The sequence below is a fragment of the Chiroxiphia lanceolata genome, chromosome 16, assembly GCF_009829145.1.
Source record: "Chiroxiphia lanceolata isolate bChiLan1 chromosome 16, bChiLan1.pri, whole genome shotgun sequence".
NCBI lineage: Eukaryota > Metazoa > Chordata > Aves > Passeriformes > Pipridae > Chiroxiphia > Chiroxiphia lanceolata.
The window spans coordinates 8,867,005-8,882,838 of NC_045652.1; the positions used below are offsets into that span (position 1 = coordinate 8,867,005).

At 41.5% G+C, this 15,834-nt stretch overlaps 1 long non-coding RNA gene across 1 annotated transcript; it reads right to left on the minus strand.

The window, feature by feature from the left end:
- Positions 1–2,988: 2,988 nt before the first annotated feature.
- LOC116795052 lies at positions 2,989–5,656 on the minus strand. Its single transcript, XR_004359950.1, has 3 exons — positions 5,408–5,656; positions 3,668–3,735; positions 2,989–3,103 (listed from the first exon to the last, which is right to left on the minus strand). It is a non-coding gene; the product is annotated as an uncharacterized LOC116795052 (long non-coding RNA).
- Positions 5,657–15,834: the final 10,178 nt, after the last annotated feature.

Consider the following 15,834-nt stretch of genomic DNA (forward strand, 5'->3'; position numbering starts at 1 on the left):
AGCAAAGGAAAACACCAAAGAAGGAGATGGCAGTGGAGAGGTACCTTGGCAAATGCTGGTTGAAAAGCCTCACATCCAGTTCATTGCAGCACCATGAGTCTCTCAGCTTCCCAGTTAACAACAGTGAAATTTCACAAAAGCTGAAGGCTGAGGAAGAGCCTCTGCCATCCATTTTCTGTTGTGCTGTTGCCAGTATTCACACTGGCCTAGTTTTAAACTTCCTGAGCAATAGGGCTTCCCTGGAGAGGTTTCTATAATAGCAGCATTTGCTTCCTCAGAGCTAGAGTTGTCTCCAGGGCACAGTTCAGGTAGATGCTCATGTGCTGAGAAGAACTGTTGGTAGTAAGAGAATATTTTCCCATCTCCCCACCTGGAATGCTCACTAGAGCCTCACAAGAGGTTCTGCTGCATGTGATGTTTTCCCATTCTAAGGGGGAAAACTAGAAAATTCGCTCGCATTCACTAACACTTCCCTCTGGCCTGCTCTGCAAGTGGAGTGGCCACAGAAAGTAAATCTGCTCCTGGTACCTCAGTTAGCTTAATTAAAGCTTCTTGAGGAACTTTTCTGCTTGCACTGTGCAAAGAGCTAAGATAGGATGGACCAGGTTTCCACATCTGATTTACTTTTGCTTCAGTGAATTCAAATCAATGAAATACTTTGTAATACCAGAATTAAGGGTCCAAAGTAAAGGTGAAGATTGCTTTTGTGTTCCATGTGTAAATTGTGTTTTGAGGGGCTTTTGTCCTTCAAACAACTTCAAAGCAATTTTTGGCTTAAATGAAATGAATTTGGTTGTTCTGCCCTCTGAAGTGTGAAGTAACAGAACCCTAGACAGATATTTCAATAAAGCCAATTCAAAACTAACCACAATGCTTAGGTCTACTTAAAGCTGTTTATTTTTAAACTTCTCGCTGTTTTCTAAGGGGATGACATTTATGTGTGGCATCAGGGCCACAGTGAGAAGAGCACTGGTCTGCTGCTGAATCAACAGGCAGAAAGCATCGGGAGCCTTGAGGAGGATGGTTTCTGAAGCTCATCTCATAAACAGCCACATGCTCAGGCAATGAATGATGTTTATTCCTTTCCAAAGAGCAGTTTATTCTTTGCATGACGCGCCACATAGAGATACGAAGTGAATGTACTTTGCTTTAAGATTCCAGAGGCACTTGAGCTTGGTTAGCTTTCTGTTTTTCAGAGGAACTGAGCCTCCCTAGAAACTGCTAGGGAGTGATCCCGGGGGAAGGAAGATGACGTTGGTCACACACACCCCCATGCACTTGGGCCCTGGAGCAAAGTAATGGTGACTTCAAAAGACAAGAGTCATTGACTGAAGGAGTCGGGAAGAACCAAATGTGTTGTTGCAACACAGGTGTGAGTAACATGCCTGGAAGATAGCAAAGGTGAAACCGGAAGACTGATGCATGGAGTGTGTACAAGGGATTGGGAGAGGCAGTGTGACGGCAGAGAAGTCTCTCAAAGGAAGAGGTATCATCTGGCCAAAACTATGGGGGTTAACAGTTACAAGAGGCCAGGGATGTTGGCAAGAGAACTGGTTTATGGCCTGATCAAGGCTGTCTTACCTGTGTAGCAGTGAGGCAGGAATGACACTCAGAACTGCTACAGAGAAAATGACACCTATAAGAATGACAACTCTTAGATTATATCTTATTAGGTGCTTGTATATAATTTTGCTGCAAGGAAACCCTTCTCTTCAAAGCAATATTTTTATCTTTCCTTACTGTTAGGTTGCAGAGTAATTGAGTCAAATTCTACTCCTCCTGAGTTAAAGGACTGTCTTTGTCAATAGTTTTTTGCAGGTCTCTCCAGGCCTGGAAGGGGAGGGAAACCTTTCTGTGTTCTCATAAAAGCCATTAAGGAAAAAATGTGATTATGAAGGTTCTTTACTGGAGCCTCCTCAGTGTCTGTGCATAGGCAGGCTCCAGTTTTACAAGAGAAGTGAAGATTTATTAGTTTTTAAGGTGAGAATTTTTTTCTTGTGCTGGTAGTGATTGCTAGGGAAGGCTGTGAGGCCACCATACGGATTCATCAAGACTTCTCCAGCTTGTGCTGCAGGTCCATAGCCTTCACCTTCAGGCTCCACAGCCCTGTAGACTCCTCTTCATCTCTTTTTCCTTTGACCTCATATTTCCTTGGAGACCCATGAAGTTTGCAACAGGTCTCAAACAGTGTCTGTAATGAAGCTTTGCCTATTTGAACCATCTGAAAACAAGTTTAAAGCCTTTAAACACCAATTATTTCCTTCTTTGTTTATTCCCTGAACTCCCTTTTAGGTTTCAACTGACAAATCTCATTGTAATTAATTTGAGCACGATTGTGAGTATACTTTCCAAGGGAACAGAAAACAGATGTGATAAATGCCTGAACATGAGATTTAACCTAGCATCTGTTGTTTTAAAGAAGAGTTACAAAACAAACCGTGTTTTGTTTGTGTTTAGTTGGTAGGTGATACACCTGATTTTCCATCATACTCTTTTCAGGTTACATTGAAAACATCTGACAGAAATGTGCACTGAGATAAACTCATTTGACCTGTCCAATTTGCAGTGGTTATGATAAATTATTACTGTTTTTGCAATAGTCAGCATATAGGTGGTGTTTCAGATAAAATTAATCCATTACTTACAATAGAAATCAAACTCTTTTTACAAGATAAGGAAGTAAAAAGGATCCATCAGGAGCTTGTATGATGTATTTGTATGATGTTTAACTGCGAAATTAATGGGCTAATTCATATGTTAAGTATCAGCATATGCTTAAATCCCTTGCTGGATTTAGGCATAAATAAATTAGGATTAAAATGTAATTACTTGGCAAATATTTCTGAAGATGGAGGCTAGTTTAGCCTCTCCCCATGGTGAAAAGAAAGCACATGAGATTTATGTCGCAGAGACTCTGTATTTCCTCTACTGGGAGTTTTAAAAGTTGAATAACAAAGTATGTGAATATTCCAGTTTTCTTGGGCTGGAAATTCCAAGTAGTTTTCTGTAGAAAAGGTGTGGCATGCATAGACCTCACAGTGGAATGCTGACAAATGGAGGTGATGCTTCCTTACTCTGGTACTGAGGAAAAATCAAGTCCAGCCTGTGAATACCAAGAAAAAGGGTGACAACAGATTAGATTATTTTAAAATCATTTTACCAATTATCCGTACTAATTATTGCAAGCCCCCCAAGTACTATTACAACATAACAATGCATTCGTATTTGCTATCCTAAACCTCATTAGGCCTCATTTCAGGATCAAGTCACAAAGTTATGTACATTGTTCGGCAGTTTAGTGTTTCCATGCAAATGCCACGTTTAGCTGGTTTGGTTCAATCCTCCCTGCATATCTCAAGATGAGCTAAATGATTTAGATCTGGATCTTTTCTTCACCTTAGGGAAATACGTAATTCTTCCTGTATTTGCTTGTTAGTGCCTTCGCATGGCTGGGACGTAGCGAGCGCCGACCAAATCAATGCAGCCCTTCAGGAGGGCTGGGAGTGGTTCCTGTGTGGAGCAGCTGTCACTGGCTGTGATGAGATGCCTACAGAGAGTGTCTTGTCCGGAGTGGAGGCTCTGCCACTGCCGTGCTTGTCACGGGCACTCGCAGTGACAGCCCCTGCAGCTGCGGGGCACGAGTGCTGAACGCACCTTTCCCGCTGACCTGTGTGCGGCCAGTTTCTGGCAGCCTGGTGGAAATGAAGGAAGGTCTTGCAGCATCACCTTCATTTTCTGTGGGAAGGCATAAAAAAAGTGCAGCTCTACGGACAAAAGGCTGATGCAGACTCTGAGTTTGTGGGCAATTAAATAATTTGCAAGGTCCCTTGTTAACTTCTGCCCGTCTACCAAATGAGCAGCCAGGCTGAGCAGAATAAGATTGCTTTCTCATTTTACATAAGGCTTTCACATGCTATCCCCCTGTTAATTAACTAGATTAAAGGTTCTGGCTTCCTTGAGCTCCTCTTTTCTTGGCTGATTCACTTTGAATTAGATGTAACCATTATAAACTGATCAGAAGCAAAAGACCCATTTTTTCTCACTTTCTAGGTATTGTGGGTATTTTTAGGTACCACACTTAGCAGATACAGCAAAAATACCTCCCTGCAGGTGAATGTTTTAACTGGCTATAAAAGCCACTATTAATTTGGCTTTATTTCCGTGATATAAAAAAGTCTTATTTTGAATTTTCTGCAAGAATAATTTGTCTGTCAGTGGACGTATATTCTCCTGCTTCAGGCTTGACTTTTTTGTTGTTGTTATTGCTCTAGATAAAAAGAGTTAGTGATTAATCAAAAAGTAGAGCCATTAAAAATGTTAGTGAGCTTTTTACTCAGTGTTACTCCCATGTAATTCCACAAACTGTGCCACAGTTTCTCTCAATTTACCTTGGCATAAGTGAGGCATAAGCAGGATCTTATGTCTCAGGTTAGCCACAGCTTTACTGTAATCTATGGGGTCAACGACAGCAGAAAATGAAGGAAGTTCTACATAAGCAGAAATCAAATAATAGAATCCCCCTACAGCTCTGCTGGTGATGTCAAACATATGTCCAAGCCTACACTAGAGGCACCACCAGCAGTTGCCTAGGGGAAGAGCAACAAGACCAGTCGTGTGTCTGAGCCCTGAGACTAGAAATGGTTTTTATTAAATTCATGTCATTTTACAGGCAGGTGCAGCTCTCTGATACCCTTATGTTTATTCTGCAGTTCACCCACCTCAGCCTATGGCAGGAGGCAAAGATGTTGGAACACATCATTGAAGAAAGGAAGGAAAAAAAAAGGAGGGGAAGAAAACAACTGAAAAAATGGAACTTGTCAGTATTAGCAGGGAGGGGGATGTAACTGCAAACTAACGGATGCGGTTCCACTCAACCGAGACCGTGAGCAATTCTCTGTGCAGCAGCAGGGCTGCAGGAAGCCTGCCTTCTAGGTGGGGACTGGTTTCATTAACTTCAGCAAGATTGCTTCACTGAGTAGGATGAGCAGGATCTGGGTTTTAGAAAACTGCAGAGAATATCATTGCAGGGTTCTCAGATTCCCCCCCCCCCCCATCGTTTAAATTGGCTCAGCAGGCCTTGCAAAAATCCCAATGGGTTTGAACAAAAAATTATTTGCAGTTTCCTAGAGGCCAACAACTGTTTCTCCTCTAATCAGACATTGCCCTGAAGGGAGCTTTGGTCTCCCTGGGGATCAGACAGTGGTAATCTAAAGTTACTTAAATGGGGCCAAATCCTGCTTGCTGGCATATTTTAAGGAGAGTTAGTAGTTTATTTTACGCCTAAGTCCACAAAGGCTCTGGATGATATACAGTGTGTGGTAAGATTACATGGTAAAAGTTTCTGTCCTTGATGATATTAGTGCTTGGGCACACTTTTGACAAAGACATACAGCTGTGATTTTCCTACCTTGAACTTGAAAGAGAAGTCAGGATTTAATTTTATGTCAGCACCCGGAGGCTCTTTATTTCTTGCCTTTGCTCTTTATTGCTCCCACACTGCACAAACATACACCAAACTGAAGTCTCTAATAATACAGCCTATGGAAATCACAAATGCAGGGTCACACAGTGCTTGCTATTGGCCCCTGAAGAACAACTTGGGCACTGCTATAAAAGCAGAGACTCCTCTGCCATTGACTCTTCTCTTCCACTGCTGTTGGCCTGGGAACACTAGAGCACTTACTGACCACAGAGCTTGTCTTCCAGACACGTCACAAACAGCACAGTAGTTTCCAAAGGGGCCACTGATCTTCCCCTGTAGTCAGTGGAAGCTGTCAGTGGCCAGCATTTCCAGTATGAGGTCTCAATTCGTAGTCATGAGCCTACTCCTGATGGTTGATATGCAAGGGCTTTGTCGGTTCAATGGCAAAATTAAATTCCAGAGTCAGACTTGGCTTTAATTTTTTTCAATAGATTTGGGTTTATGTGAGAATGGAAAGGCAAGCCATCAGGAGGACTTCAACCCTTTCTTTTTTTTTTTTTTTCCTTTATAACAGCCAATGCTTCTGGGCTAGATGATGCAGGTTACACCCTTTTAATTTTGTTAAGTTCCTGTAGATGCATGCAAGCATTGGTGGAGTACTGTGCTAGCAAGGATTTTCCTGCAGCTGTGGGTTGGGTGCTCTCCTTTTAGTCTTTGAATGAACTCACGTATTTCTGAACTTCTCTTGCATGATACTGGTGGTAGATACTAAAATACAGCTTGGATCAGAAAGACAAGTGTTTCCTCATTTTCAGAGGTTTGTTCTGTTTTGTGATGGTTGTACAGTGACCGATGAAATAAGCATTTGTTTTTCACTTTGAGGTAGCTAATGGATTTCAAAACTATTTGCTATTGTAACTTTTTGCCTAATTGTTTTCTGTCTGTAACTGTATGCCTTCACTTCCAGAATTGACTCTTACATTCCCATGTAGTTAGATTGATGTAGATTCTGTTCACAAAATGACACTGTTCAATAGCAATCAGGGATGCATAGAGAGGAGACAGAGACTGCCAAAAGATTATTTTCGTCTGCCACTGGAAATGCAATTTCTAACCTGCTTTTGGAAAAAATGACACCCCAATCTCAGAAAGCGGGTAACATATCATTTTATGTGGCAATTATTTAAAGCTGTTGGGCAGCTGACTAATGAAAGTGACAAACAAGCTGTACATGAGTCAGATTTCTGAGTCGGTTTTGCAAAGGTGGTTTTTGTGCAGGCACTGATTTACAACCAATGTGCTTTTTAAGGTCCTTGATTTGGTGTGGCATGTGGGAAGGTACTTGTAGGTCAGCACCACATCTAACATTAGGATGGTATCTAGTTTCTGTAAATATTGATTTCTCTTTAAACAGGTTGACTTTAACTTGTTTTTAATTAGTAATGGCAGATGTTCAGCTGGGAGAACATCTAGGGATCATTATTCTAATAATGTCCTATTAGCTTTTAAACCTTCCTCTTAATGTAAATCTGTAATTAGAGTGCTCTCTCTATCTGCTGCATCCTACTACCAATTCTCTCTGTAAGCCAATACAGAGGGATGCCAAAAAGCTGCAGGGATTGTAAATTGTGTCTTATGACTCTGTGTTTCGGGTAATTGCACACCGAGGACAAAGCAGAATAAAGCTGCAGAACTGCAGCAGCAGCCCTCACCTTCTCACAGTCCATAGGAAGGATATTCCTTTGGGTACAGGATGCCTTGACAGCAAAGGGAGGACTGGAGAGTTGGAGCAGTGATTGTGGTGTGTGTCCCACTGACACAAAGAGAACCCAGGGGCAGAACAGCCCTTGGGGTTGGTGGTGGTGTGTCCCACAGCCCTGCCCACATGGGTGCTTGGCGACATGCCTGAGATAATGTGTGTGGACTGTCTGAGGAAGCTTTCCCTCTGCTGGAAGCTTTTGGCTTTGCATATATTTAGACAAAGGTTTCTCCCCTAGGCCATTGTTTCCCTGCCTCATCTGTGTGCAGTTCCCAACACAATAGCACTGAGTAGACACTTCCCTAGAGAGATTTTATGTCCGTGCAGCTTCTCTGGTTCTCACCAAGCCATTCCAGCATCAAACTGATAGTGAATCACCAAACCATCGGTGAATCAGGCCATGAGCTGTGTCTGTAAGTACAGGTGTGTAGAATGAAGCTGGTTTGGTTGTTTTATCCATGTGCTTTGTCTCTTACAAACCCAATACAATAAAAACCCAACCCATTTCATTCAGTGCCCTCTGGTGGCACATTCACTTTTCCTCACATTGATCCTTTCTCATGTACAAAAAAATCCATTGCATCTGTGGATCCCAAAAGAGAAGTTAATGTCATCTTTTGCACATGGTGCAAACCAGATGTGCAGAGGCCTTATTAACTGCCTATGGAAACGTCAGGAACATCCAGCCTTCTGATGGCCTCCAGGGGTTCCAGAGTAGATCTGCAGTCCCCTACTCCCACCCCACTGACTGTGAGAGGTGTTCTTTAGTGTATTCCTCAAAAAACACAAATGCCATTCATATTTTCTATTGCAATAGAAAAAGCTAGTCCTTGCCATCAGATAGGAGGCATATGTGACCATGTCTATATACTTGATGTTTCCCTGGAGAATGTGGTGTCATTAAACTTCTTCAGTGTTGCGGCTTTGCTGCGTACCCGCGTTGAAATAAAATGCCATTCTGAAAAACTCACTCCAACTTTCCAGCCTCCTGAAGTCAAGCCTAGAGTGACATAAATCTGCCACGCTGTCTGTGAGAGACTTATTTCTAGTCCTGCAGTGACACAATATTTTTTACTTATCTGCAAAAGTTTCCTGCCTTGCTCTCTCCCCATCCCGCTCACCATATCTTTCTCTTCTCTTCCTGCAGGCACAGTGCTTAGCTGCTGGCTCAGTTTAAAATAAATAAATAATGCTCCAAGGTACTCTCTTCTGGATCACTCTTGAAAGGTCACTCCATACTCACAGGGCATGTTGAAGTTACCAGAGCCTGCTGACCTGTTTCTCTTATTTATTCTGCAGCTTTCGCACTGGCAGAGTCTGCCTTTAGTAATTAAATAATCTGCACAAATGGAGTCAACAGGCAGCAGAGGTAGGACAAGAACCAGATTTCATATCTTTCTTTGCATTTCTTTTACAAGATGAAGATACCTGATACTCTTGAAAGCCAGAAGACCTGTTGGTAGTGACAGCTGATAAACTGCTGTCCTGATATACACGCTGATAAATCCAGCTTATTTCCTTTAAATCCATACCCTGCTGCCTCACAGGGTGCCATGCAGTCTTACTCAAAGACTATCCTGTGTGTTACCTCTTGCTGTTTTAGGGAAGAAACTATTAGGGTTCTTTTTCTAATTACCTTGTGTTTCTCAGTGTTTAACTTCATTCTTTCATTCAGGCGGTGCTTGAAGCACATCCTGCCTGATGTGACTAAGCTGTTGACTCACTTCTTTTATGGCTGTAATAAAACTAGATCTAATGTCTGGATATCAACCACGACAGCATTTGCAAAAAAAAAAATAAATCCAGATTGTTTCTTCTCAGTATTGTGTGTCCTGGTATAACTTTCACGTAATTTATAATTTCAAGTGAGCATGGCCCAGTTTTAATCACAGTTTTGTTTTCTTCTTTTCTAGAGATTATCTGCTTGGCTTTAGTGTTATCCCAAACCCTCCAGTTCTGAGTTTTAAATAGTGCTTGTTTGGAATCTGTCCCTGTAACCATTAGTGCTGGTAATTGCACTTCAAAGACTTAAAGCAGACAATTAGCCTTGCACTGGGCCCCAGGGATTTCGTAATTTCATGAATTTGGAGCTCTCCTCAGTTTTGCCATCCGTCTGGTATAATTTGGTGGTCTCTCAGCCCCTGCTGTCATCTCAGGTGGGCTGTTGCCTGTGATTCCAAAGTGTCTTTGCTACACAGGGTTGGGGTTTGCAGGTTGACCCCAGCAAATTTCTGTGATGTAAGGAAGGCTGGGGTGAGCATCTGCAGGAGAATGTGGCCACTGCACTTCTGCTCATGTCTTTGCTGAGTATAAGGTGAGTGCCATGCACGAGAACGTGACATGAGAGGATTTATTTCCTCTATGTCATCAGTATTTTCCTTGCCAGTGGCAAAATAGTGGACTGTTTAATGTAGTATAGGGCATGGATGGGGAAGGAGATTCAGGGACCTGGAATTGATTCCCTTGAGCCTCCACCATCTGCTGCACTGAGGAAAGCCCACAGTAATTCTACACGTTCAATCCAGACTCAGGGAAATGATAGGTTTTAGCCCTAAGACATCTGCAATTGCAAGTCTCCCAAACTGAGATTGTATCACAATATTTGATGCTGGAGTCATTCAATTACATAGGATTCTCAGTTTCATTTGAAAGAAAAAATAACTTTTTGTACTGTAGAGTAGCAAAGATTAGCTTGCACAGATGAGCTGAGGGACTACAAAAGGTTTACAGTCCAGAGGACTAAAGAGTCTCATGTTTGTTGTTTAATGCCTCATGATTCTAGAAACCATGCCACAGTAGAGGCAATAGAGGCAATATCATAATGGGAAGTTGATTTCAGTGAATGCCAAGTTTTTTTTTTTTTAAAAATGAAAGTCCCAAACCCAACAACAGCAGTTTCAGCGGATCTGAAGCTTTCTGTGAATTCAGATGATGTTCAGCAAATACTTTGGGAGGAAAACTGGAGACATTTGCTTTGAATAAGCTGAATAATTTTTCTCAAGCATTCTAGCTTTTACTTTCACATGGTGTTTACATTCCAAAATTGAGCTGTTATATAAAAGTAAATTAAACAAAGAAGATAAACAAAACAGTAGAGGATTATTTAAAAACTTTGGACGGTGCAGACATTTTGATATGACAAAATATATGGTCATTATATGTACGGCTCTTAATCTGGAGATTGGGTTTGCTGGGCATGAATGCTGCAGGGAAGGCTGCCCTGGAAAAATAAATTGAATCTGGATTTTAAACGTGCTGCACTGATCTGTGTCCTTAGTACCAATGGAGAAAATCCAGCACTCCTCAGAGTCTGACCTCCTCTTTCATAAAGACAGCAGAAATTTTTTTGGCACACGTGCAGGAATTATGAACTTACTTTCCTTTGCCTTTCTTGTCTTGCCACAAGCTGAGATCACCTGAATGTCTCACCTTCCTGGATTCAATCAGCAGGACTTAAAATACACATCTAAGCCTTGGTTGAAAAAGAAATTTTGAGGTTATATCGAGTCACTTTGTGAAGCCCAAGGACACTGACCTGGAATCTGCCTCTTTTTCCAACTGCTGCTTCTGGCTGTTTCTCATGGGCTTTCCCATGGGGTCTGAGCCCCTGCAGGCCTTACCAGGGTTATATGTGGGGGTGGGGACTGCAGATGCCTGAGGATCTGATCCCACATACAGGATTCTGCCTAAGAAGATTCAGGGTCTGGGCTGACCTGCTTGTGCAGCTCTCTCGGGGTCCAGGATTCCTGAAAAAAAACAAGGACCTTTCAGTGGAGCTGAACGAGAAGTTTTTATACTCGACTCTGAGAGCAGAGCTGGCTTTTGATAAGTGGTTGAGTGGTTTCAAACAATGAAAAATTAAAACAATCATTCAATTAAATGTTAGCAGATGCCCTGAAGTGAACTGGTGTGGCTGGCTTTACAGTTTTATTGATGATAAGGCATGGAAGTATTTGATCATTCTTATTTCATGCCTCTCCCTTGCTTAATATTATCCTTTTTTATAGCTGACATGGTTTAAAAACCTGAGTTAAATTTTTGCAGCAGCAATACACTTTCTAAAAGAAAGAAAAATGCAAATCTCCAGGAAGAGCTTAGTTAGAGTATACGGAGCCGGAGGGGGTCTTACTCAATTTTATTTAGAGCAAAATTTTAAAAGATATTTAGGTATCTATGGAGGAGACTAACAACTGGGATTTTCAGAATCACTTAGGCAACAGCCCCCCAGAGTACTTTTTGAAAACAGGTCCTTATTTCATATGGAGATAAAAATCCCTAATAATAGAGCAGCCATGGTCTGTTTGCTCCCTTGAGGGCAGGAGCTGCTTAGCATCTGCAGGGACTAGCATTTTGTGAAAGTAGGGTCTAAACCATGTTCAAAGAAAAATGCCCCCTTTTAAAAAATAAATATTTTATTTTCCTATTCTTTTGTAAAAACCAAAAATTTCCACTTTAGCAGACATCATTCCTAACTGTCTTGAATGTACTATATTGATACTCAAATATGTTTTGAAGGTCTGAGTTTCTTACTTTATTTTGGTTTTAAACTCTTGTAAGCTTTCCAAGTTCAGGGAAAGTGACGGGGAGAAGCCTCAGCCTGGGGATCCTTCATGTTGTTGCATTCAGAAAGTGGAAAGTATTCCTGTACTCTGAATCCTTGTATAAAAACAACTTGATACATAATCCCCAAGTGTGGGGAACTGCCCTGTTTCATTCCCCTGTGAAGCAAAACCAACTTCGAAGTCCACATTTTTGTTTAGTTTTCATGAGCTCTGCTGCAGACCTGTTTCACTCCCCCTGGATGGAATGGCCTCTTCACTGCCAAAGCTGGACACTAACAAGGTGACATGTTTTGTCCTGTCACTGGGTTTGTCCCTTTTCTCACCTCTGGTCCACTGTCCATTGTCATTTTCAGGAGCATTTCCTCATCATTTCTGTGTATCCTGTTTGTTTTGATGAATTTCTGATATAACAGGCAATAGCTTCACCCCCACTGCAAATGAAGAAGGTGGTGCAAGTACTGAAAAGCAAGAAGAGTGCAAATAATTACTTCCTTAGAAAGGTAAAGTGTGGTTTACCTCATTACACTAAACTAATTAAAGCTGGGCTCGATCTGGTCCTTTGGGCTATGCATTGATACCTGGTGATAATACGGCTAACTACACATAGGTCAACGGGAAATAAAAGTCCTTATTTATATTAATAGAGCAGAATGAGGTTTGTGCCTTCCTTTTAGGTTTCTGAGGTTGACTATTAACAATTTGTGGGAAAAGGATGCTCTAATGCTTCTGTCTGACCTTTCAGAGTAGCACATGGCAGCGTGGACTCAGGAAGGAAATACACAGTTCTGGATGAGAATTTAATTTTTTGGAGGCAGAGCCTGTAAAAATACTGCCAGATAAGGACCCTCTCAGGTGTGATCTCTTTTGGAAGCTACCTCAAACCCCAAAATGCTTCTCCCTCAATTCAGGTTGTCCTTAAGATGTTTACCTTTTCCTTCACCATTAAGGCAAGATGATAGCTGTAGATGTCCTGGTTGAGAGTTGGATGGATTTCCCAATCTCTTCTTTGTTTTTCTGCTTTTTTTCCCCCCAAATCTAACACCACAAATACTTTAGAGAGACTTCAACAAGTTTCCTGCAGAAGTTGCACCTGTATTTTTGCACAGTGATTACTCATTATACCTCCTCCTCCTCTCTTGTGTCTTGATTTCAGTGGATTTTGTGTTGAACTAGCCTCTAATTATCTGTATGTCCATACTGCAGCATTTATGGCTTTGGATCCCAAAGGGATTTTCTAATCAGGAATGCAATTGGTCATTATTTACCAGTAATAAGTAGAAATAATTAACCTGTCGGTGACTGTAGGAAAACAAATTAGGTGAAAAATACCCACAAAGCCAGAAAGCAGGTTGCATTTTTGAGAATTGCAGGGAGCATGAAACTCAGTTGTAGTCTGAGCAGAAGGAGGAGTGTCAGCAGCTCTTACATGTCCAGAAGTGCCATTTTAAAGGTACCACTGATATTCCTGACTTCTTAACCATGCCACTGCTTAGCAACTGCACATTAAAATACCAAAAAACTCTGTGTTAAGTTGAAAGAGGAGAAAGGGAGATGGTAACTTCAACGTGGGAGGCATCAGTACCTCAGGCATCAGCTTGAAAACCCCATGAGAAGGACAATATGTCAAACCCCTGTCATCAAGGGCCAGCTGATCAACCCAGCAGCCACCTCTCACACCTAAACTGGATTCTTAGCAGATGGAGGAGACAAATCCACCTTCTCATCAGGCTCTAAAACGTTTGCAGGGCTCGTCCATGGCAGGTGTGGTGGTGTCCCTGGTGTGGTGTCAGCTGGGACTCTGAAAATCTGGCTTTCATGATGGCAGACCTTGACCAGGCTGGATCCATGCCAAGCTTGGAGAAAATCAACCTAGGAAAATGAGAGGCTATAACGTGAGTGTGAGGGGGCTGGCTGCTGCAGGCTTGCAGGTGGGGTTGCTTGGGCTTTGTACCTCTCCTCTGAGGGCTACTGACTTATAGGTGAGCTGGAAATCCCTTGCCCTGTTCACTGGATGCTCTCCCAAGATCCTTGTTCTGCACAGGCGATTGCTTGGTTACCATTTGTCTTAGAAACACATAATAATATCTAGAGCACATGAAGAATGGCATGTTAGTGTCTGTATTTGGGGAATTATAGGGGAACAGCCTTAACGTCACTTGGGATCTCCGAAACACTCCTCTAAGGCAAAATGAAAAAGTCAACATTTTATGTGAAATCAGAAATTAACTATTTTGATTTGGTTTTGACCTCTTAAACAGATCCTTTGAAAACATCGATCAGAATCTTTATTTTGACAGAGCCTTACTCAGTATAAAACTATTGAACAAATTCAAGTAGGAGTGTTTTGTTTAAAGGATTCCTTTCAGAGATGCCTGAAGTGCAGAAATACCTATGATCTCTTCTAAACAGTACAGTATGATATTCTTGATAGAACCAAAAGATTATGTGTTATATATTTCAAGTTATTTTCTCAAAGTCTTTTGACATGAAGGGCTATATATTGAAGAAAAGTCTGTGGAACTCTCTCACTGCAAAAAGCAACATCTGTAAAGTGGAAAGTGTGCCTTCCTCACAGCAAGGGTTAATTGTCAAAAAGGGTGGTAGTTATGAATTACGTCTTGGTAAATTGGAAATGTCCGAAAATACTGTGTGGAGAAAAACCTGCCAAACAGCAGACAGGGAAATTTAAGGGGAGGAGAAAGTGAGTGTCACAAAGTGCACAAAGTGTAAACCAGTACTTTTCTTTGATTAGAAATATGCCAGCTAAATAAAATTAAGAAGCATCACTCGTCTGAGTCAGAATCTGAAAAAGGTTATACAAAGAGATCTTCTCAAAATATTTATGAACTACAGGGCAATGTAAATCCCACTTGAGTTTTACAGGCCCAGAGACACTGGTTTGGACTCATATTTTTGTGAATCTCTTTATACATATTTTCATAATGTGCCATCATTTTTTCCCCTTTTTTGGAGTGGTAGCACTGATTTCTGTGCTCAGCAGAATAGATTTTAAAGAATATTTCAGTGAATGAGAAGCTATAAAAATCTGCTTTTTGCGACAAAGTTTTTGGTTACTAAAAAATGAGTCCACATGAGAAGATGTTATCTGGCTTCAGCTTATGGGAATTTTGCAGAAATCTGTATGAACAAAGCTTTTTTAGTCCAAATTTGGCTGTGCTGAAGATCGACTTGTATCTGTAAGTGATTGCAGCTATTCTGAAAAAAGTTATTAATAAAAGACACATTATTTCTGTAGAGAAGGGAACGCTATGGAAGCTTGTGAGGAGTCAGAGGACAACTTAAGTCCCAAACTGTTCCCATCTCTGTGATGCATTGCATGTAATTAACAGGAATGATGGAGAGACTGCAGGCAGAATCCTTCTGAGCAGGATGTAAGGTGAAATGGTCTCTGTGTACTTATTGAATCTAATAATTTACATCTCATTGAATCCAATCAAGTTAGCAGTTTATCACATTAAGATTGCATTTAGTTGGTTGTCTCCAGCAAGGCTGAATTATTGCTGGAGGGAATCCTACAGCTCTGTGCTCAGGGCTCTTATATTCCCCAAATAAAAGGCCCAACTGGCCAGGACATCCAGCAAGAATTAAAAAGGCTTTTGCAGGGGCCACCTTGCCTGACATAGTTCCATGTCGTATGTGCTAGGGATGGAAGAAAACTGTGGGCCAGCAAAAGGAGACAGCTCCCCACTCACATCTTGCTTACACTCAGTGCACACTGAAATGTCACTGAAATCAGCAGGTTTGTTTAGAATTTTCCTTCTTGCAGCTGAGGTCTGATCAAGTCCTTGAGATGTGGTTTTATGATAGAAGGCTGTTAGTCAGGTGCGTGGTGGATGGCAGTAGTAGTAAGTGTATAATCCCACTTTATCTTCACCTATTGAGAATATGGAGTGATGTGTTCGTTACTGGAATATTTTGAAATTCAGAAGCTTAAGTTGATCGATTGTGATCAGAAAGAAAAAAACAAAGTGTCCAGTTTCCAATTGATTCAGTGATGTCCCATGGGCTCAGAAACAGAGAGTAAGAGTGAGGGACAGAGTTAATCTTGATGCTGAGAAACAGAAGTTAGA